Genomic DNA, 20,818 nt, shown 5'->3' with positions numbered 1-20,818 from the left:
CCACAGTTTTCAGTAGTAACATTTATCCTAGGTTTTGTATACCTGTTATTTTTTAAAAATATTTCTTCTTATTTTAATATTATTTTTTCATCTAGTATGCAGACATGTTTGTCACATCCCCATGTTTGAAACTATTGAGTTCTGTTTATTTCATTGTAATAATAGTACACAACCTCTTGGTACCTGACTAGTGTCAAATCTATTCAAAACATTTTATTTGTGGGCATACAATACTGTAGTTAAAGTTCTCATAATTTCAAATATATCTGAAGCTCCTTGTGTTTCCCATTTCATACCCCTTTAGTGATTCATATAATTATCTTAATGGCTTGTTACTATTATCTTTAACTGGTGATATTAATGTAATAATTGTCACATTAAAATGTAAAATATTGAATTAGACCTTGCTCTATTACTGCAGGTAGGTTAGACACGCTGTAGGCTTCTGTTTTCATAATACATTTTTTGTAGTCATTTAGCAAGATTAAAAAACTATATTACTCATGATGCAGTAAGAAAGAAATGTTTAAAATGTTACATAAATGATGATGGACTATTGGTTCACTTTAATGTGTGCATATTTTCATTATGATCAATTTTCAAATACTTGATTTAGCTTTCTGCACTGAAACCTACCTATTGTTAAGATGCCTAAATAAAATTTAGAAAACTTGCCTCATTAACTATTTATGTTTGTGAGATTAGTGATGCTGTTAACTAGGAACATTTTCTTTGACTAGTGCTCTGGGAAATAACATCTTTTTCCAGTCGCTTTTTTGGGCAGACTTCTTGTTTCTGTGAAATCGTGCCTAGCATCTGCTCTACAACTAGTGAAGTATAACTAATAGCATATTTATATAAAATAGCAAGCATTGCATGTGAGAAATGTATTTAAGGCAAGCATTAATGTGTCATTACTTGATAAACATCCTTTCAGTTTGTTCCCTGTGTTTTATAAGGTATTCTTTTCATGAGTATGTCATCAATGTTGTGCTTTACTAATTAGGTAACGAGATAAGTTTGACTTTTTATTTTTTTTTTAAATTAAGTGTAGTTTCGTGTTTTGGATTTGAGATTGGTAATTTCACTTTTTAATTCAGTTGGTTAGGATTGACAGGGAGGAGACTGTTTTCAGAGCCACTTCTACCCAAAAGTACTGAAGCAGGAATACATCTGTACAAGCTGACGCTTGATCCAGATACAAGACTGTAAAAGTCTACATTGATTATAGATATTTCAGATAGATTGTATGTGATGGAGACAGGACTGCAGGAACTGGGGAGACCAGTGCATCCTTGTGTGTTCTTTAGGCTTTCTCTGTGGAAGTGTCTTGTGGAAGTACTGTGCTTGTCCTAACGAGTCTGAAAACAAGTGTTTCTCATTCTGTGATTCTAGATAGATGAAGAGTGTAAAATGTGAGTGCAAGTAATGCTTTTGAATCTGGCTGGGACAACAAAGGATTTGTTTGCAGTTTAAATAAATCTTTATATCACTGTCTAATACCAGATGTATGTAGCAGGAATGCTGAAACGGGCAGTAAAAGTTTCAGCATTTTTGCATGGGCAGGAAGGGCATAGTCAAAACCAGACAGATAAGTCTGTGAGGAAGGGCACAGTGCAGAACTGCATGTTTAGTTAAATGAGTATAGAAATGGTGCAGCAAAAAAGGAAACCTTGAAAAGAAAAATCTGGTATTTGTCACTGTGCTGCTAAACAACTCTGTTGACACAGTGGGTTTTTTGAAGTTAATAGAAACTTAAGAGCTATGTGGTCCCTTGGAAAGGATTCTTAAAACTTAACTGTACGCTGTGTGGAGAAATACCTCACTTTTTGGTTTGCTTTTGTACCAGCAACAAATTATCATTTCCTGTCCATAATAAATGTACACCATAACCCTCCTCTGTCATCACTCATCCAGTTTGACAAGTCCAAATTGGTCTAATTGTCACTTGTGGAAACTCCCTGTCTCTTTCCTATGTGTTTTTGTATCTTGCCTAACTCTTCTAGACAATTTTGAAGGGATGGAAGCAGTGGTATGATGTGCTGTATTCCTTGCCTAACATTTGTTTTGCTTTTGTGACCACTACAAATCATTGAGATTATAATTTCATAGAACTGTTACAAGACCAGTGTTTCATTATTGTGTAATTATAATTGAAAGACCATCATTTCATATATAAAGTGAACATATTTTTCTTCTTCCATGTCTGTCACTTTACATTTCTCTACATTGAATTTCATTTCCTATTTTATTACACTGGTCAGTATTAAGTCTTTCTGCAATCTGTTGATTTGCATCTTTAGTACTCTAAATAATTATATGCCAGAGATCTTGTTCTCTCACTAACCACCACATTTTTTCAGTCATTTCTGGATATGCTGAGTAGTTCAAGCACTAGTACAGGCTCTTACTGCATGCCATTGCTAAATGCTTTCTTTGAGGATTGTTTTTACCTTCTTTTCCTTGCCCTGTCAGTAGTTCTGTAGCCTTTGGGTGAGGGTTGCAGCAACATTCTGCCTCAACAGCTGGTATCTTTACTTTAAGAAATGTGTATCTTTACTTTAAGAAATGGTCTCGTTTCACTTACATGTTTGAGTAGACTGTGTCAGTTGGGTCTCTCTTGTGTCAAGTCACTAGTTCAGTTGAAGATGGGTTTTCTAAATCCTTTGGGGCATCTGGACCATGAAGATAATTTCTGTCATGACTATAAGCAAAGCAAAGTTTTATTTGTGCATAAGTGTCTATGTGTATGCATTACTCTATGTATTCACATACATTGCCTGACCTGTCCATTGCACCCCAAATGCAGTTGTAGCCTTAATCTGTAATACCTGCTAGGGAGTGGCTTATTGCCACTTCCTGAGTAGATACAATTGGTAAAAGAATAGGATATTTTTCCTATAGCATGCTGAAGAATAAAACACAGAGGCCATTTTTCACATTAAAAAATGGCTTGAGTGTAACAAATCTTTCTCTCAATTTCTTAGCAAAATAATTTCCATGGCTGTTGAGGTGAAGTGTTGCATTTGGCCTGAGGTAAAATCTCTTTTAAGACACTGTGGAAAAAAAAGCCCAGAGGAAATTAAATTCGAAGTCTGCAAAATTATTTCTGTTCCTTTAGCCACTAGCGTGGTGACTAGAACAGTTAATATGCAATGTGGGATGCTCTCTTTACACTTTTCTTCCCAAATCTGAGGGGAGTTGAATCAAGCCTTAAGCAGGCTGCCTGGTGTTGATAGGTGTTTTTTCTCCTTTCCATAAGGAAATGGTAATGACAATTGGGGTATCTCATCTGCCAGGGTGTGGTGGAACAATTCTGCCTGTGAGGCTTTGCCTGCTTCTCCTGTTGCATGTTTTGTATGGAAAAGGAATGCAAATGATTGAGAGGAACAGAATTACCTGCAGACTGGGGACTTCTGCTATTGGAAAACACAAGCTCCAGTCCACACTGATTTCTTCTTTCCTCTTGGTGTTTTTATTTTGCGCAAGATAACAGCAGTTGAACAGAGTAAGAGGGGGAATTCATTCCTAACTTTGACAAGTAAGATACTTAGCATCCAGTCTGTGGTTCAGGAAATGTGTTTATGAAAGGCTGAAATAATTTCAGCAGCATGGAGAGAGAACAACTCCTTAACACCCTTCACAATGCTTTATCCTTGTCAGAGATCTTTTATGAAGAGGGGAAGATTTGGGTTCAAGTTCAGACAGATGACAAGAAGGTGAGTGCTTTAATCAGGGAAGTAGTCATCTCCCTTTCACCAACTTTGTCTTGTTTAAAGACCTAGCACTAAATGGCTTTCTAATAAGAAAATATATTTAGAAATACTTATTATTCTGTCAGAATTTTAGATATTAATCCACTCTCTGAACCAAGCCAAAGTAGCTGACTGTAAAGTAAAAACAAAGGCAGTTACAAAATAGTCAGAGGATTGTATATTGATATTTGAGGGGGAAAAGCCATATTATATCAGCTGCTGTGTTTACTCATCTAGTGATAACTACTGATGAGTTGTGACTATAAAATAATTTTGGGACAGGCTGAAGGCTCAGGCAGCAGTTAATAGCAGTGAGTTGGTTGACAAAACCTGAGGGTTCCCTTACAGTTCCATGGCATCATTCATGTCCAGTTGGTCCAGTAGAGAGCTATGGGCTATACAAACACTGAATTCAGTATTCCCTAACATATGGCTTGATAATACTACAGGTGCCCTTTAACTCTTGCCATGTTGAGGTCAGAGTCTTTTTCTTGCAGAGGTGGAAGGGGCACGGAGGTGGGTAAAAAACAAACCACAACAAAAAACTAAAACCCCTTTATATTGTCTCCCAAAAGCAGAAGGATGAGGTGCCTGAGGTTGTTACACACAATCCCAGTATCAGAGTTCACATGTTCTAGCTTGGAATCCTGGGAGTCATGAAAACTTCAACCAATGTTTGTTAGACAGCCATGGGAAGAACTGGAGTATTTTGGCCTTTCTTCTCTTCCATGTCCCAGATCCCTACTGCTCCATAAACATTATCTGGCAGACTGGAAATAAAGTAACTCAAAATTAGCCTGGCTGCATTTGAGAAGGGACAAGAATGAAAGGTCAATGGCAATCCTGCAGCAAGGAACACACTTAGCAGCCTTTGAGGGTGTTTTGTTGTAACTAGGAAGAGGGACATGTCAGAATATTTGCATATGCAGTCCATGTTACCTTCACTGCTTTCACTCTAGTTTATTTTCATAAAATAGAGAAACAAAACCACATAGACTGAATGACCATGTCTCACAGGACATTAGTAGTTTTGAGATCACTGTGATACTTATTCAGCCATCCTCCAATTCAGGAGTTCTTAGAAACAGACAATTGAAAAGATTTTATCTTATGGTTAGCATGGGTCAAATGAAAATACCTGCCTGTGCATGCTCTGAGGTTGTTCTCCTTCAACACTTCATGCCAGTGTTTATCCATGTGCTTTCCTGCCTTCTCATGGTGATTCTCTTAGCACTCAGAGTGAATAGCTGGAGGGAGGCATAAGGGAACAAAGCTGAATTTTTGCTTCTGCCCTAATTTGAGCATGTCCAGTCATCTTGAACTTGTGTGGCCTGTTGGTTCTCTGTGTGGTGAAAAGTCAAAGTACAAAGGTAAATTTTGGAAATGCAGGCAGGAAGGAGTAAATTGTCTGTCTTCTTTGCATGGTCGTATCTGTGTCAGTTGAAATGTGGCAAAGCTGACTTCAGCCTCTGCTTTGCTTTCATCTACAGAGGGATCCAAGGTACTCAGTATCCTTAGGACAGTTTTATTTCCAGTTGCTTCTCATGTGATGCAGTTATGTGAAGGAATTACAAAGTTGTTGCAAGCATTTGTACCAGAAGCACTCAGTAAGAAAATAACTCGTGTTTAATTTTGTATTTTAACTTAGGTTTGAAAGTGACAATTCCAGCAAGATGGTATTGCTGAGGTGAAACAAAGTTCAAATGAATGATACATAGAGCTTCAAGTACCACACTTTAAAAAGCAAAGCCATAGAAACAAATTCATTCCACTGAACACTGAAATTCAGCCAATTTAATGCAAGATTTTGTTTTAACTATTTACATTTCATTGATAAATGCTCCATAGTTGCATTTTATAAAACAGAAATATTTTTTAAACTTAGTTTAATGCCATTTTAGAATTACCTACTGTCTTGATTTTGTTGTTTTAGACTTAAATGTTTAATTTAGTTAGACTGACCTTTTTATTCTTCCCTAAAACATACATATAACACAAAAAAGAAAATACAGTGTATTTTTTTAACACTTAGAATTATCTGTTGGAAAACTCTGACTAATGGGCAGAGAATATACAAATGCCAGCTGACTCTCTGCAGTCAGAGTTGCATAATATCAACTGTTGAACAGGTAAAACAGGTGGTGTTTTTACGTGTGTATGATCTAACACACCTGTCTCCTCTGCTGCAGCAGCACATCATACCTTCACTTTGCAGCCTTTTTTCTTTAGCTGTGGCAGATTGCAAACTTTGCTTCACTCAGATTTGTCCAGACAGGATTTTGAGGGGTCCACTGCTACTTTCATTTTTTGAAAAATTATTAAAAACTTCACAGCTTCAATTAACATAATTATCTGAAACTTGGGGGTCTCTATGTAAGAGTCAGCTAGCTGCAGATATAACCTGGACATTTTATGTCTATGAAGGAAATTAAGACATAAAGTGTAGCTTAACTCAGCATTATAAGTGTACTATGGAGTTGCACGAGTTGCCAAGATACCATTTTCTCCATTATCTTCATGTGTTTTTCTTGTAAATTTTGTAGCAGTCATTTTGTGTTCTTAGGTTATTACAGAATCTGCTTTAAAAAGTGAAGTTAATATTTATGTATGAGGTCTAAGTTATGAGCTGTTTCATCACAAGTAATGTTATGGAGCAGTTCAGGCAACAAAGATCTGAAGATGCTCATTCAAATATATCCTCTATCTCTTCTAAAACTGGATGGAATACAATATGGTGTCTTTTTTGGTGCACACATGTCTGTAAAGCTGATAGAATTGATGTTTATTTTACTGCCAGTAGAAAGCATAATAAGTGTGGGGACTTGTGACACAGGAAGGGGTCAAACCCTTGCTTCATTCAAAGAGGAAGCTGCTTGCTTCTCAGTATTTGTGTTGCAAATTGTTCCAGGCTTTTAAAGGTTCTATTTCACCCTGTCTGACCCTTCTTTTTTTTTTTTCTTCTTTCTTTCCCTTTCAAGTAGGATTCTTTTTTTAGTGCAATTCACATAAGACATTTACACTGGATGAAACAGTATCCTTGTTGACCTAAGCTGGTTTTACTTGTTAGGCTTTGCTTTTCCCATTTTTCTGATATGTTTCGTTTTAAAGCTCAGCTTCAGCTGAACCAGACAGATAGTCCCACTTGGGTTTTAAAATATTCCATTTAATGGTTAGTTTTAAGAATGTCAGTTTATTCCTAAATAATTGAACCATCCAAGTGGAAGCAGAACCATGGTCATAGCACAGGTTATGTGCAGGTGTAGCTGAGTTCTTTGAGATCCCCTTGCTTAGCAGGATGTGTACTGATCTTATTTGGGAGAAATGACTTGGGGATTCTAAGTCTGCAAAGTTTCTGCCAAGAACCTCTATGTAACTTCTCTAATATTTGAGAGGATAAAGTGTGGTCAACATAACATTAGCTAATTCTCCTTCTTATGCAATTAGAAACAGCACTGGGATGTATTAAGTGTCTCATTCCGATCACCTGAAGATATTCTTGGAAGTTTTGAAACATTGTCTAATTTACTGTTATTTTTTAAAAAGTATACCTATTTAAAAGAACTTAAATTCTGGGGTTTTTTTACTAAGAACAAGAAGTTTCTTTACATCATCTAGAAATATTATTGAGAAGTGTTGCTGGGTAGAGCTCTAATAGTTAATAACTTGTTTGAATTGAAGAGTGACAGCTATGATAACTATTGTATAGGAAGCTGTACTTTGGCCTAAAATGTTTGATTTTCATGTAAAAAGAAAGAATTATTAAAGTTTTAGAATCAATATTATTACAAAATTCAAGATTTTATCATGTGAGCTTTGCACATTATATCATGTGTAATGGACATGGAGACCTGGACTTAATTTTCTTCAGGTGAATACAGTATAGAGATCTATGTGTAAGAAACCCATTCAGTAGTAGCTTTACATATGGAAATAAAGGGAATTTTCTTAAGATTACACTAAAATTTAGCAGTTTATTTTAATTATAATTTTTAAATACTACAGGAGGAAAGGCTGAGCAGCCTTATTTGCCTTACTGCCCCGTTTATCTCCGTGCAATACAAGAGTCTCTGCTTCACATTCCCTGCAAGCGTTCCCTGGTATGCAGTGCCTCCCCCACACTGAGCTGGCCCAGCAGCGCCTCTCCCCATTAGTCATCACTGCCTGATGCTGTGTGCAGGAAAGTAATTCTTTAAAGCACTTGCTCCTGGTTCATTTTTTTTCAAAGATTATTTCATAATACATCATTGCAGTAGTATCTTCTTGTAAGTATGGAGCAAATCTTGGTCACTAAGCACAAGCGGTTTTATGTGGAATGAAAAGATACACTGCAAATAAATCACTACTTATTTCCTTTAATCTGGTTTCCAAATTGTTTGACTTTTGCCTTTCAAACACAGTTTCCATTCATGTGTTTGGGAAGCTTTTGAAAGCATATGAATGGTAATTTTCCCAGTTTTTCTGGAACTTTAGTTCCAGCAATGTCTGCAACTGGCTGCCTAATAAAAATTACTTGCATTCCTAGAAGCATTGGATTGTGCTGATGACTAAAATGACTAAACTGTTTTAAAATGTAACCCATGCTGTTACATTAAAATATGTTTTGGCTTAGGTGATATTAATCTAAAGTGAATTGTTACCTGCAGTGATGTTTAGTAGTGGTTTTATTAATGTGGATTAGCCACTTGCAGAAAAGGTCTCATCTTGTAGCAATTAGTTTTTTTAACATTGTAATCCATTTGTTCTTACATCATTGATTGGCTTCCTTGTGTCTCTTGCTTTCGTAGTTTTTCTTTTCCTGATGTGTGAAATATTCATATAGTGTTGTAATAAATGCAATAATCACTTTGAATGTGCTGCATATGAAGATTACTAACAGTTTTACACCATCTTGCACACTGTTTTTTCTTTTGATGGGAAGCCTATGTTTTATTTATTCCATGTTGTCAATTTTGGTATAGTGAAACTTCTTTTAAATGTAGAACTTAATTTCAATGTAGCAAGATTATTCTTCTTAAATCTTTTATTTTAAGAAGTATTTTAACTAAAAAACGTAGTTTGAGTAACTAAGAGAGAATAAATAGTATAACTGTCATATTTCTAGTTCATATTTTATTTGAAAACTTTGGGGCAAATGAAATATGCAAAATGCTTTTATTTTAAAGTTTAGAATGTAGAGAATTTTCATTGTCAGGATTCGATTGTTTTTTTAATGAGCTGTATTAGTCTCTCAAGGGAGGTACTAATATTATAATAGTGTTGAGTCTCAAGTCATGAAGGACTGTTATGACAAATTAATCATATTCTGTATTAATTTTTTAATAATTGTTTCTGAGATTTGCAGAAGTCACTAATGAAGTAGGTCTGCAGTGTCCAGTAGGCTCAGCAGGTGTAAATTTTTCTAGTATTTTGTTCTTTAAAATAAGGTTTGTTTTTTCTTTACAATACACAATGATAGTGAGTGAAGTTTCATTTTTTTATCCATTTCTTTACAGAATCCTCATCACATTTCTCAAATTATTAGTTACTTGTTCTTACTTATTTGTCATGTCCTCTCTGCTGCCATGACTGAAGGCAGATAGGTTAACTAAGACCAGTCAGTGTGGTACAAGTATCACACGGTTGATTCCAGACTACCGCACTTGCTATTGTTTCCCAGAATAACACTGTTTGAAATAGGACAGTGGTCAGTGATGTTTTGTGAGAATAAACTCTTAAGGCTCGATTGGTAAAGACTGGAGGAAGAGAAGATGGGTTGGAGACTCAGCTGTGAGAGCAGCCACAGGTCACAAGGTGCAGCAAGTGCTCTTTTCCAGCAAGGACCGATAACCAAGTGGCAGCCATGGTCTTTTTAAAATAAGCAAGAACTTGTTTCAACAGCAGCAAAAGCTCCAGTAGCTTTAAAACATGATCATCTCTCTGGGATGTTGTCTCTGTTGGTGACATCAGTGCCCTTTCTGCAGCTCTATTAACTGTCACTGTGGCAGGGTGTCCCAAATGGATCTGAAGGCACCCTGCTGCAGACGGCAGTGTGTGTTCTTCACACCTCACCCTTCCTACCCAGCCCAGGGATCCTCTTCCTTCCCTGCTGCTCCTCTCACCCTGTAGTGACACTGTTCAACTTATTATCGAATAATAGGAGGAAGCTATTCAGTTATTTGTGGTTTAGCAACTTTTCCCCCTTTCTTTGGTTAGTTTTCTGCTTAGCAAGCTAAGCTCACCCATCAGGGCAGCAGGTGAATGCCAGAGATGGTGCAAGGCAAAAGCATGGTTCAGAATGCATGATTCAGAGTGGCACTTGCACAGGGAACAGCAGCCACAATTAATTATTCATTCAACTCTGCCTGTCTTCTTTAAAGTACTATCTTAAAAGCATATATTTTGAAAATGACACCTGACCTTGAAGATGAAAGATTTACCATTTGAATTTATCCTAAAGTGGTCTTTTTCTGGGCTGTTCAGATCTGAGGTTTGTTTTTTTGTTTTTTTTTTTTAAGTTGGTACCTACAGGCTGTTGACATAAGATAGATTGGTATATTGCCAGCCATATCCTTGGCTGCATCCAAAGCAGCATGGGCAGCAGGTTGAGGAAGGTGCTTCTCCCCCTTTACTCCGCTCTCAGGAGACTCCCCTGGAGTACTGCATCCAGATCTGAGGCCCTCAATATCATAAAGACATGGACCTGTTGGGACAAATCCAGAGGAGGGCCACAAAGAATGATCAGAAGGCTGAGGCAGCTCTGCTGTGTAGACAGACTGAGAAAGCTGGGCTTGTTCAGCCTGGAGAATAGAAGATTCTGGCAACACCTTGGAGCACCTTCTAGTACCAAGGGGGGCTACAGGAAAACTGGAGAGACTTTTTACAGGATCATGTATTGACAGAACAGGGGAGAATGGCTTCAAATTGAAAGATGGCTGGTTAAGATTAGCTTTTAGAAGAAATTCTATACAGTGAGACTCTGGCACAGGTTGTCCAGAGAAGCTGTGGCTGCCCCATCCCTGGAGGTGCTGAAGGTCAGGTTGGGTGGGGCTTTTAGCAGTCCAGTCTAGTGAAAGGTGTCATTGCCAATGGCAAGTGAGTTGGAACTGGATGACTTTTAAGGTCCTTCCAACCCAAATCATTCTCTGATTCTGTGATCTAAGAATTGGTGGCAACATGCCTTTTTTTTTCTTCTCTAGCAGGAATTCACAGCCCTAAAGAGGGGTGTGGTGAAGAGTAGGTTTTAATGTGTGAAGTAAGCCTGTTAAAATTACTAAAAGACATAGAAAGTCTAGAAGACAACTCTAAAACTTTACTGACTGATTAGGATTAAAGTAAAATTAGAGAAAATGAGATTTAAGTGGGGAAAAAGTGGTGAGGACTGCTGGACTACATGTCCAGAATATTGCTTTCTGCAGCAGCAAATTCAGGAGAGAAGAAATGACAGATTGCATAAAGTTTCTGCAAAAACTTAGTGAACTTTACACAATGCTTATGAAGTGCTTTCCTTGTACATTATCTGAGCAAATGTATTTAATGAGACTGCACAGATGTTACAGATTTCCAGAGGCTGGGGATCAGAACAAAAGCAAGGAATTTTTTATATTTAAAACTTCTTTTTAATATTTGTTTAATTTTGGAAGTATTATTTTATAATATGCGTTATATGGGAAAAAGAGTTCTTGAAGTCTGAGGTGATGCATGTAGTAATACAGCAAATGACAGGCAAAAGCTTTAGTGTTTGATTCAGGAGTTAAAAATGTAGCAATAAAACCTGTATTTCTTCGATGCATGGAGATGTCATGAAAATGTGTTTTGTGCATGTGCTTTTGTATGTTCAGATAAATCCACTCTGGACTATTTTTGAGGTACATGTCAGCAAGCAATTAAATACTGGTTTGACGGTTTCAATCAACTTCTGTGCAACTTGCAGCACGTTTTTGCAGTACTGTCAAAACATGCATACCCACAGGACGTGAAAATTATGTGAATTTAATTTAAATCTAAATCACTGATTCTAATGTGAGACTAATTGAAATAAACCCTTTATTATCAGTTGAATTAAGTCAGTAAGAGCTACCAGCTAGTACCTGTGATTGTGAAATTTCATAGCTGAGAAATATAATGTTCGGTTGCTTATGAAGGCCTGAGCAGAATTGCACACATCAAGCAACAGATTTGTTCTTGTTTGCTAGAGGAAGTTAAAGGATACATTTGAGACCCTGTAACCCCTTAAGGAAGCAGTGTGTGTATATGAGGACAAAAGTAATAAACTTCAGAAACCACTTCAAGGTACAGCAGCATTGCTCCTTTAAGAAATACTATTTTTGTGTATTTTACTTGTGTATTCATTAATTCTTTCTGTATCATTTAACATTATTAAATTAGTAAATATTATTTTTAAGTACTCAAAAACTTTTAGAGAGATAGAGCAGTGGTAAAAGTTGTATGACAGAAGTACTGAAGATGTGTTGTGTCCATGAGCTCACTTGCTGAATTCAGGTTTAGGTGTAGGAGGAGGGATGTGTGTTCCCTTGGTTAGTTTCACTGGTTATCCTAGAAGTGCCTAAGCATGGTGTGTACCTAAGTGAAGTACCTGAGCCACCTGCAGTGGCACTGGTGAGGTGCCCAAGGCTTTGAAGTCATTTATAAGCAACTGAGAACAAAGACTGGGCTTTACATGATTGCACAATATTAACTCTAGCTATTTTGGAAAGACAGTGGGATCGCTTCTTGGTACTTCAATTTGTCTAGATTAGGTTTGAAGGTTTACAGCAAGAAAGCTGTGTCCAGCTCAAAATGGAAACAGAACTTATTCTTAATTTTGTTGTTATGATAGTTCATCTTTAATAAGACAGACTGGTCTTTAGGAGCCCCTAGGGGTTCTGACCAAGAAACAAGAAATCCTGGGCTAGACATTAAATAAACGCTTTCTGAAAAGATGGTGTTTTCCTAAGGAGAGGGTAGGTTGTCCTTTATTACACTGTTAGAAGCTGATTTTAAAATGTGATTTGTGTAGATTTTGACACCTATATGGACAACACCTTCTTGACTGGATAGGTCATGAAAAAGGAGAGAACCCTGTTTGTCATTAATCTCTTGTATGAGTAGGATGGAGCAAATTTCATGCATGTCTGAATGAAATCAAAGTGAAAGGAGTTCCCTGCCTCAAATATGGACAGATTCTGATACAGGGAGATGATAAGCAGAAAAAATACGGCACTATCTCAGAGTATGGATAAATGTCAGTCCTTCTAGGATTTCTCAAAAATAACAGTCTAATTTATAGATTTAGGAGTGGATTGTGCAGGACTAAGGTGCTCTTCAAGTAAACCAGTGTACCTCGTTTTAACAAGAGATTAAACAAGACTCCAGAATCCTATGGGGTTTCTGGAGGAGCTGCTGTGAAAAGTTGGGATTGCTGAAGCAATAGTCTCATCTGTAAGGTAATGTAAGTCTGTCAAGTGCCTCTTGTTAGTCTGAGCTTTGTACTCTTCCTCAGTACAACAGTTTGATTTGTTTATGAAGGTCTGCAATGCTTTAAGAGTCAAAGGATTGTCTTACAGGCCACAAACACAGCTCTGTAGAGTATGGTTCTGAAAATGGATCAGGTGCTTGATTTGTTGGAGGAGTTGAGTCAGGATAATTGGAATTCATAGAGATCTGGGTCCTCTGCCTTCTTTTCTGCTAAATGTGGTTAAGATGTCTGCAGAAATTATCAGCTAGAGGTTCAGAGATTCATCTGAAATAATCTCCACATGCAAAATCAGTACAATTTTGGCTTTCTCAAGCACTCTCACTTGCATTTCTCTAACACCCCTCTTCTGTCCTTTGGTGCCGAAATATCCATGGTACTGAAACATAAGAAAACTGATTTGGAGTTCAGAGTGAGATTAACATACAGATACAGAAAAAACCCAAAACCCTTATTACAGCTGTTATTCACATATACATGCTGGTCTTTTACTGGGTTAAAGTTTTTTGCCTGAAGTCTCTTCTGGTTTTGCTGGTGCTGAATTGCCAAAGCTGTAGCCTTGTTTCTAGGTGGGAAAAAATCCTGCATGATGACCTACCTAGCAGTACAAGGAAACAAAATTAATTTTAGCACTGTTTTAGGCCCTCTCAGCTTTAGCAAGAAACGTGCACTCCCAACAGATTGGACTCTAGTTTCTGGATTTTAAAGTTTTAGTTCCAATACACATTCCAGACTAGGCAGTCTCTGTGTGCTGGGTACTAAGAAGTATTCCTGGGTTCAAGTAGCTTAAATGTGCAAGCTGTCTGATTATGCCAGTGTCCATCAGGAAAGCACTTAATATTTAAATTTTGGGCCTCATGTTGAAAATTCTGTGGGAGTATTCTGATGCACAGCATAAAAGAGTCACCATAAAGTGCTACTGGCATATTGCTTTTTTTCTTCAATAGACACAAACCCAATTTCATCAGTACAAATCTAACTACAAAGATCAGATGTTTTCTTTTCAAGATAAGCTTAAATGCACCCTGATATCCTAACTTCATGTTCACATCAGGCAAATTAATGTCTCTATCTAGGCATTGGTAAGTAGGCAGTTTTATTAATGGTTTTATATGTAGTATTACTATAACCAGAAACACATTTATAGCCTGAAAACAGGTTACAAAAGAATCATTCTTAGCTACTCCTTATTTCATAGCCACTTAATTAAAGCTTGCAAGATGAGCAAAGAAAGTGATCCCTCACCAAAAAAATTCCTTTCCCCATATTACCTACAATGAATAGTTCTTTTAACTATTGATTAGGTTTGTTCTTAGCCTTTCTGCAGATCGTGGGTTCTGTGCAGAAATTTCTGTATTAAGATCCTAGAGTTAGGAAATAATTATTTCCTGTGCTCTATTTTCTCAATATGATTAAATGTAGAACTTGTCTGACAATTAGCACAAACTGTCTCTGTTAGTATCACATTGTATAAAGATAATTATTTACAGAAGTTAATCTGTTAGGTGAATGCCAGTGGTCTTCAGCTCAACTCTAGAAGTCCTTTCCTATTTAAGCATTAAAAATTTCCTATTTTAGATTGAAAACTAAAGCATTGATTATCACTTCCTGAAACATTTGCTTTAGGTGATTTATTGCTGGATCACTTGAGATGCCCGATATTAAGGTACAGAAAACTGTCAAGATCCTAATTTTATTTTAAACAAAAGGTAACATCAGCCTTGGTTTTCAGAAGATGTATTTTTATTTTCAGATAGTGAAAGCATTACTTTAAATTTACTTCTGCTTGATTGTTTGCATGGTTACTATGCATATTCCCCATCCACCGCCTCCAAATTCTGATGTGTTGTTTAGTTGCTTTATAGAAGTTAGCTCTCCCTTAACACTATCCTGTGTTATATTCTAAATCTTCATGATCACTCAATCAGCCTTACTGGCTGTTCAAGACCTCTGATATGACCTTTATCTCAAGCTGACATGGGGCAGCAATCACCATTCACTTTATAGCAGCCTTGCAGCCCCGTGGATCCCCAGGATTATGTGTTACAACATGCTTTGACAGCTGCTCCACAGGCATCAATCTGAGATATACAAATAGGTATTAGCAGTGGGTAATGTCCTCACCATAAAGTGATGGAGGTATACCACACAACCACTAGTTCCTTTCAACCTTGTATTTCTCAGCTTAGCTGGAACTTTTTACTAGCATACATTTTTGCTGGCATTTTTCCCAGTCAGTTTTAAGCATTGTACCTATTTGTCTTATTTATTTGCCTGTTGATATTACTTGCCTATTATTTCTATACCTATTATTGTTTCTTCTGCTTATTTATACTTCCATATTTTATTGTGTCTCATTATTCCTTGGCTTCAGTGATTGCCTCTTCTGTGAAGCATGTACACCTGCAGTGAATGATTTCCTAAACAGGAATCCCAGAAGCATTCAGGGCTATTTTGTTTAGCTAGGCTTATGCTTCAAAAATATAGTGGCCTAATTTTTACTACAAGTCTCATGTTCAAATTAAATAAAACAAAGCAACCAAAGCCACAAAACAACTGGTTATGCACTTTCAAAGATCTGTTGACTAAATTTCTGGGCTCCATCTTTGGGTCCAGTGGATCAGGATATTTTGAATCCAGTTCTCTCTTCTGTCCAGTAGAAATCACTGCCAGGAGGACCCACACGGCCCTCTGAAGAGCTTACTTACTGTAAGTAATCTTTGAGAGTTCTAGTTCTGTTTTCACACTCCCCATCTTTTTCCAAGGCCTCAGGCAGAAGATTCTGTGATTAAGATAGAAACCTGAATAAACTGGGGCCATTCCTGCTCCTGCCCTGCTGGGATCCCTGCATAGTCAGGAGGGTGCACAGCCAGGGAACGCAGCACTCCAGAGAACAAATTCTAGCTCAGCTTCCTGGGGAACACCACTTAGTGTATGTGCTCAAACATATGGAATTTAATCCTAAAACACTGTAAGATACCTTGCAGTGTGAGCTAACATTTGTTGGTATGTTTCATGTTGAACACAGCTGTGAGAATAAATTTGCATTTAAACTGCGGTCTCATGCTGGTCTGCTGCAAATTGGTGGGTTTGGCTGGGTTTAGTGGACAAGCCAGCAGCTCCTTGGCTGCAAGAGAAGTTGCATGTATGTGAGAAGAGCTGAATGGCTGCCCATTTAAATATAGTTGAAACAAATTACTTGTAATGGTATCATTAAACATTAAACATACTGCCATTCCAAATCTTGAGAGTTATGCCGAAGGAAGTATTTCTCGTTAATGGGGAACCCACCATTTCTAGCGGCAGTCAGCTGGCTGAGGGTTTGGCACAGGGATGCTTTAACACTCAGAGCTGTGCCACAGCAAAGCTCAGCTTGTTGACTGAACTTTTTATTTTGGGTGGTGACACCATAGCTCTGATATCTGCATACTTGCGAGTATGGAGTACTTGTAAGAAGAAAAATAGGTGATAAAGACCTTTGTGTTTATCCAGCAGCTGACTATAACAGGATCTTAATCTGCTTGGTCTGCTTGTACTCCAATGTGTAAAAATCAAAGATAATCAGATCCTCAGAAGCTTAATTTTTTATTACCAGTTACCATACATTATTGTGTGGAGTTCAGAATCAGAATTTCGAGTTAATGTGGACAGTATGTGTATCCTTGCCAGCAGTGACTGAAGCTGTGGCACTGTCGATCGAAGGACTGCCTTTCCCTAAGCCTTCCAAAACTAAATTAAAAGTTTGACGAGTTTGCAGGCGCAAAATCGTGTGAAACGAGTTTTGCGTTTAACTCTGCTGCTCCTGACCTTTCGCTGTTGGGGCTTTCCCTGCTGGTCGCGTGAGTAGGGCCGTACGGAGCAGGACGGATGGCGGCAGCGGCGGCGGCTCCGGGAGGGGGAGCTCCGGGCCCGCCGCTCTCCCCCTCCCGGCTCGCTGCTCGCCTCCTCCCGGCCCTCTGCTCCCGGCAGCCTCCCGGCCGCTGACGGCGCCTGCGGCCCGGCGGCCCCGCCGAAGGACGGCCCGGAGCCCTGCAGGCGAAGCTGTCAGCGCGCCAGGGGAAGGCGCCGCTGGTGGGTTTTGCAGCGGCGGGCTGAATGTGAGTGAGGGTCGCTACAGATGCTGCCTTGCTTTGTCGCTACTGTGCTCGAGCGGCGTGAGAAAGCCGGTGCAGGAGCCGCACGAGGTTGTAGGACGCAGCTGTTGCTGGAGAAAAACACGCACGGCGTTACATCCCTGCGCGGTGCGGAGGGAGGTGACCCGTGTGGCGGGGCTGCCTCGGCACCTGCGCTGTCCGGAGCAGCCGAGGCGGTGCAGGGTACGGGGATGGCATCGAGCCCCCGCCCCGCGCCGGGAGCGGCTCCGCGCTGAGCCCGGTGCAGCCGCCCCAGCGCAGCCCTGGCCTGCGGGACTGAGGCTGCCAATGCTTCTGGTGCACCGCAGGGCTCCTAAACCTGGCCTCATGGCTCACAGTAATGTAAGTGAGCAAAACAAGTATATATATATATATATGTATATATATATATATGAAAGAGAGGAGAGAATAGCAATTCATTGCTTTAGCAAAAGAAGGATAAAATATATTTAATTATGAGTATTTTAGACTCAGAACAGGAAGTGCCAATACTGAAACTTCATGCATAACCAGAACTTTGACCCTTGGTTATCTGTGCTGTGATTATTTTTACTTTTTTTCCCAACTATATCAGCATGCTGTTGTGCAGATATGATAGCTCGTGTTGCTTACAGTCTTGGAATCTAATACAGTCTGTGATTTTTATTTTTATCTACACAAATCTACACAAATTATTGCAAAGATTTTTAGCTTGAGAGCAGACACTAAGCTCTTTTTGCTTCAGCCTCAGAAAGATTAAAGAGAAATGCATGCAGGCAACTAGAAACTCAGCAAGACCTATATTTTCAAGAAGTCACCTTGATTTTTCCCTTAAAATATGTGTTTGTATGTTCTGTGTTTTGTTGTGCCATTTTTGGTTATATATGGCAATGTGGTTAAAAAATAATGCAAAGTATGATTACATTGGTAATGGTAGTATATTATAAATATATGGAGAAGTTTTTTTAAATTTGGTTAATAACATGACAGTGGTACCAAAGTAGCTTAAACAAAATATGCCAGTGGGGAACTGCTGACTCTTGAATTGACAGCTGTCAACTTTTTTATGCTATGTTTTATATGTATTCTATAGAGCTTTTTAAATGAAGAACAAGGCAGTTGCTGAGTGTTTGCTTTTGGAAGCCTCAATATGGCTCTAGATGTCTAAGCTCAATTTAAATTAAATTTTATTTAAAACTTTCATGATACTGAAATTTTCTTTAAATATACATGATTTCTCTCAGTGTGCAGTTCTTGGAAAAAGAGGGATTACCTGCAAGCTTTAAGGGCTAAATAGTATCAGGTTTAATGTTGGCGTTACCACTTTACCTCTGCTATGCTGTGGTATGAATTACAGCTGGATTACTTGCTGTGTGCATGGATTACCTTCTCCCTCTGTTTGTTCTAATGAACTTAAAAGGAGAAAAACAGAAAGTTCGATATCTCTGTTACATTTTTCTAAATGGTTATGAATCTAAGTGACACTAGAAAACTTCATTAGACTTTTCAGGGAAAAAACAAAACCTACTTGTTTACTTGAAACCAGTGTTACCTGATAGAGGTGTCTGTCTAAGTCTGTAAAATACTATGGCTGTTAAATGAGCTCTGATTTCTGTAACGTGAGAAATGTCCCGAGGTATCTAACCAATGTTGCTTTATATTTAATTAAAATACAACCAGCATAGAATGACTTGTTTAAAACTCACTATGTACCAGATTTTGACAGATGATTATAAAGAGGAAGACAGAAGTCCTTCAAAAGTAGTCCATGTAACTCTGATGTTGAATAATTTTACAGTTAGCCAGAAAGGGGTGGGAGAGTAAGTAATAATTGTAACTCCTAAAGTGGCATAAAATTACTATAAAGAGAGAGGTCCCTGACAAAGGATGAATCAAGACTGCTTGTGAAAGAGGGCTCAGCAGGCCTTTTCAAGTATATTGACTCTATGAGGCTACATCTGGAGACAACAATACACACTGTACTTGCAGGGCAAGAGCACTCTATTCTAGGAAGCAAATGCTAAAAGACTCAAGGTTGTGTTATACAATGTGCCTGGTATCCATCCATACACTGTAATTCAACCATGGATTAATACCAGATTGAAGCCAGAGGTGTGCCAGGAATGTTTTGAAAGGGAAGAGGAGCAGAAAAAGAAATTGCATCTCTTTTTGATGCATGGTATGACCACAGCTGTAACATGCAGTGCCTGATACAGCTGCTACACTTTGCTCTGGGGCCTTCTGGCCATAAAAGTTCACTGTCCTTTTGTAAGTGCCACCTCTGATGTTGTCTTTCTGAAAGTGTTTCATAGTCTGATGCTAATCAAATTCTTGGCTAGAATTGATATCTTGGAGTGGGAGGAGCAGTAGGGGAGCAGAAAGTTTATGTAAGTGTGGTTCACATGTATGTGCTTGACAGATATGCAGCCGATTAGCTGGAAGTTACAAGCTGACTTTTACTGTGGCAGTGGCCCCAGATACTTTGGTATCTTTCCATACTTTGAGCAGGGCAGTGAGTTTTTTCAGTGAATGAGTGAGTTAGTGCAGTGGTTTTGTTTTTATGGTCTTTCCTAGTTTGATGAGGCTAAGAGGCAGAGGGAAGTGTTGACCTAATCTTGTTACAGTAAACAAGAGGTATAGACTTCTAAACTTTCTCTTGATGTGATTGTTGAATGTTTAACAGTCTTTTGTTCCCAGTTGTTTACAGTAATTGAGTCTTTTCCCTTGTAGTGCTTGTGCTGCTGTCCTCATTAGTGTGTATTCCAAGATAAATACCATACACAAGACTTGCAAATACTGCACAGCAGATCTGTTCTCTGGTTTTGTTTGCTGATTGTTTCACCTTCCAAAATATTTTAGTCCCTAATACTGAGAATAGACCTCATGTCCTTAGGCAAAACAGCAAAGACAGACAGCAGACCTTTGGTAACTGCTATCACTTTTTATGCAGTAGGCATTTAGGGATCTGAAATGTAAGGAGAAATAAGAACAAATAAAACTGCCAGAGTTCTCTCATAAGTAATATCTATCATAGTGAATGTGCTTTTGAACTGTTTTTTTCCTTGAATTACTTTTTTTCAGACCTTAAGCAACTTAGAAAGTCAAGGAATTGGGACTAGGGAGGAGGAAAGGAAGTGGGGTAATAAAATTGGAGATTTAGGACCTGCAGATTTCCTCAAGTGTTACAATGATCTTCTGATGGGATAGATAACCCTCTTCTATCTCATCCTGCACTCAGTGATCCTCTGTTTCTTGCTGTTTGAAACTACTTGATCAGTTCAGTGTAAATAAACCTTTTTCTCTCAGTACTTAGGTACAGTAGGCAAATCCCAGGGATGATAGCTCAGGCATGGTTAGTTTTGGTTCACTTGTTAGCCATTGCTGGTTAAATCTGCTGTACTGTCTAGCTAACAATTGTCAGACTCAACAAAAAGCTTTAGAAAAGACTTGCTCTGTGATCCATTTGCCAAATACAGAGTTTAGTTCCTCCTCTGTAATCA

The 20,818-nt window shown here is 38.3% G+C and overlaps 1 protein-coding gene across 7 annotated transcripts in view; it reads left to right on the top strand.

Moving 5' to 3' along the window:
- ATXN7L1 (ataxin 7 like 1) overlaps positions 1-20,818 on the top strand; it is a 111,473-nt gene that overhangs the window by 45,530 nt on the left and 45,125 nt on the right. Inside the window, exon 1 of one of the 7 annotated variants that reach the window (XM_074538862.1) lies at positions 17,175-17,303. The exons of 4 other annotated variants lie outside the window; for them this stretch is intronic. The gene's annotated coding sequence lies outside the window, so the exon portion shown is untranslated. Of the gene's footprint in view, positions 1-17,174; positions 17,304-17,363; positions 17,682-20,818 lie in introns of those variants that run through there. 2 more of the 7 variants (XM_074538863.1, XM_074538864.1) reach the window with 2 other exon arrangements.

The sequence above is a fragment of the Zonotrichia albicollis genome, chromosome 4 (assembly GCF_047830755.1).
Source record: "Zonotrichia albicollis isolate bZonAlb1 chromosome 4, bZonAlb1.hap1, whole genome shotgun sequence".
In the NCBI taxonomy this organism is placed as follows: domain Eukaryota; kingdom Metazoa; phylum Chordata; class Aves; order Passeriformes; family Passerellidae; genus Zonotrichia; species Zonotrichia albicollis.
This window is presented reverse-complemented; position numbering and strand designations above follow the sequence as displayed.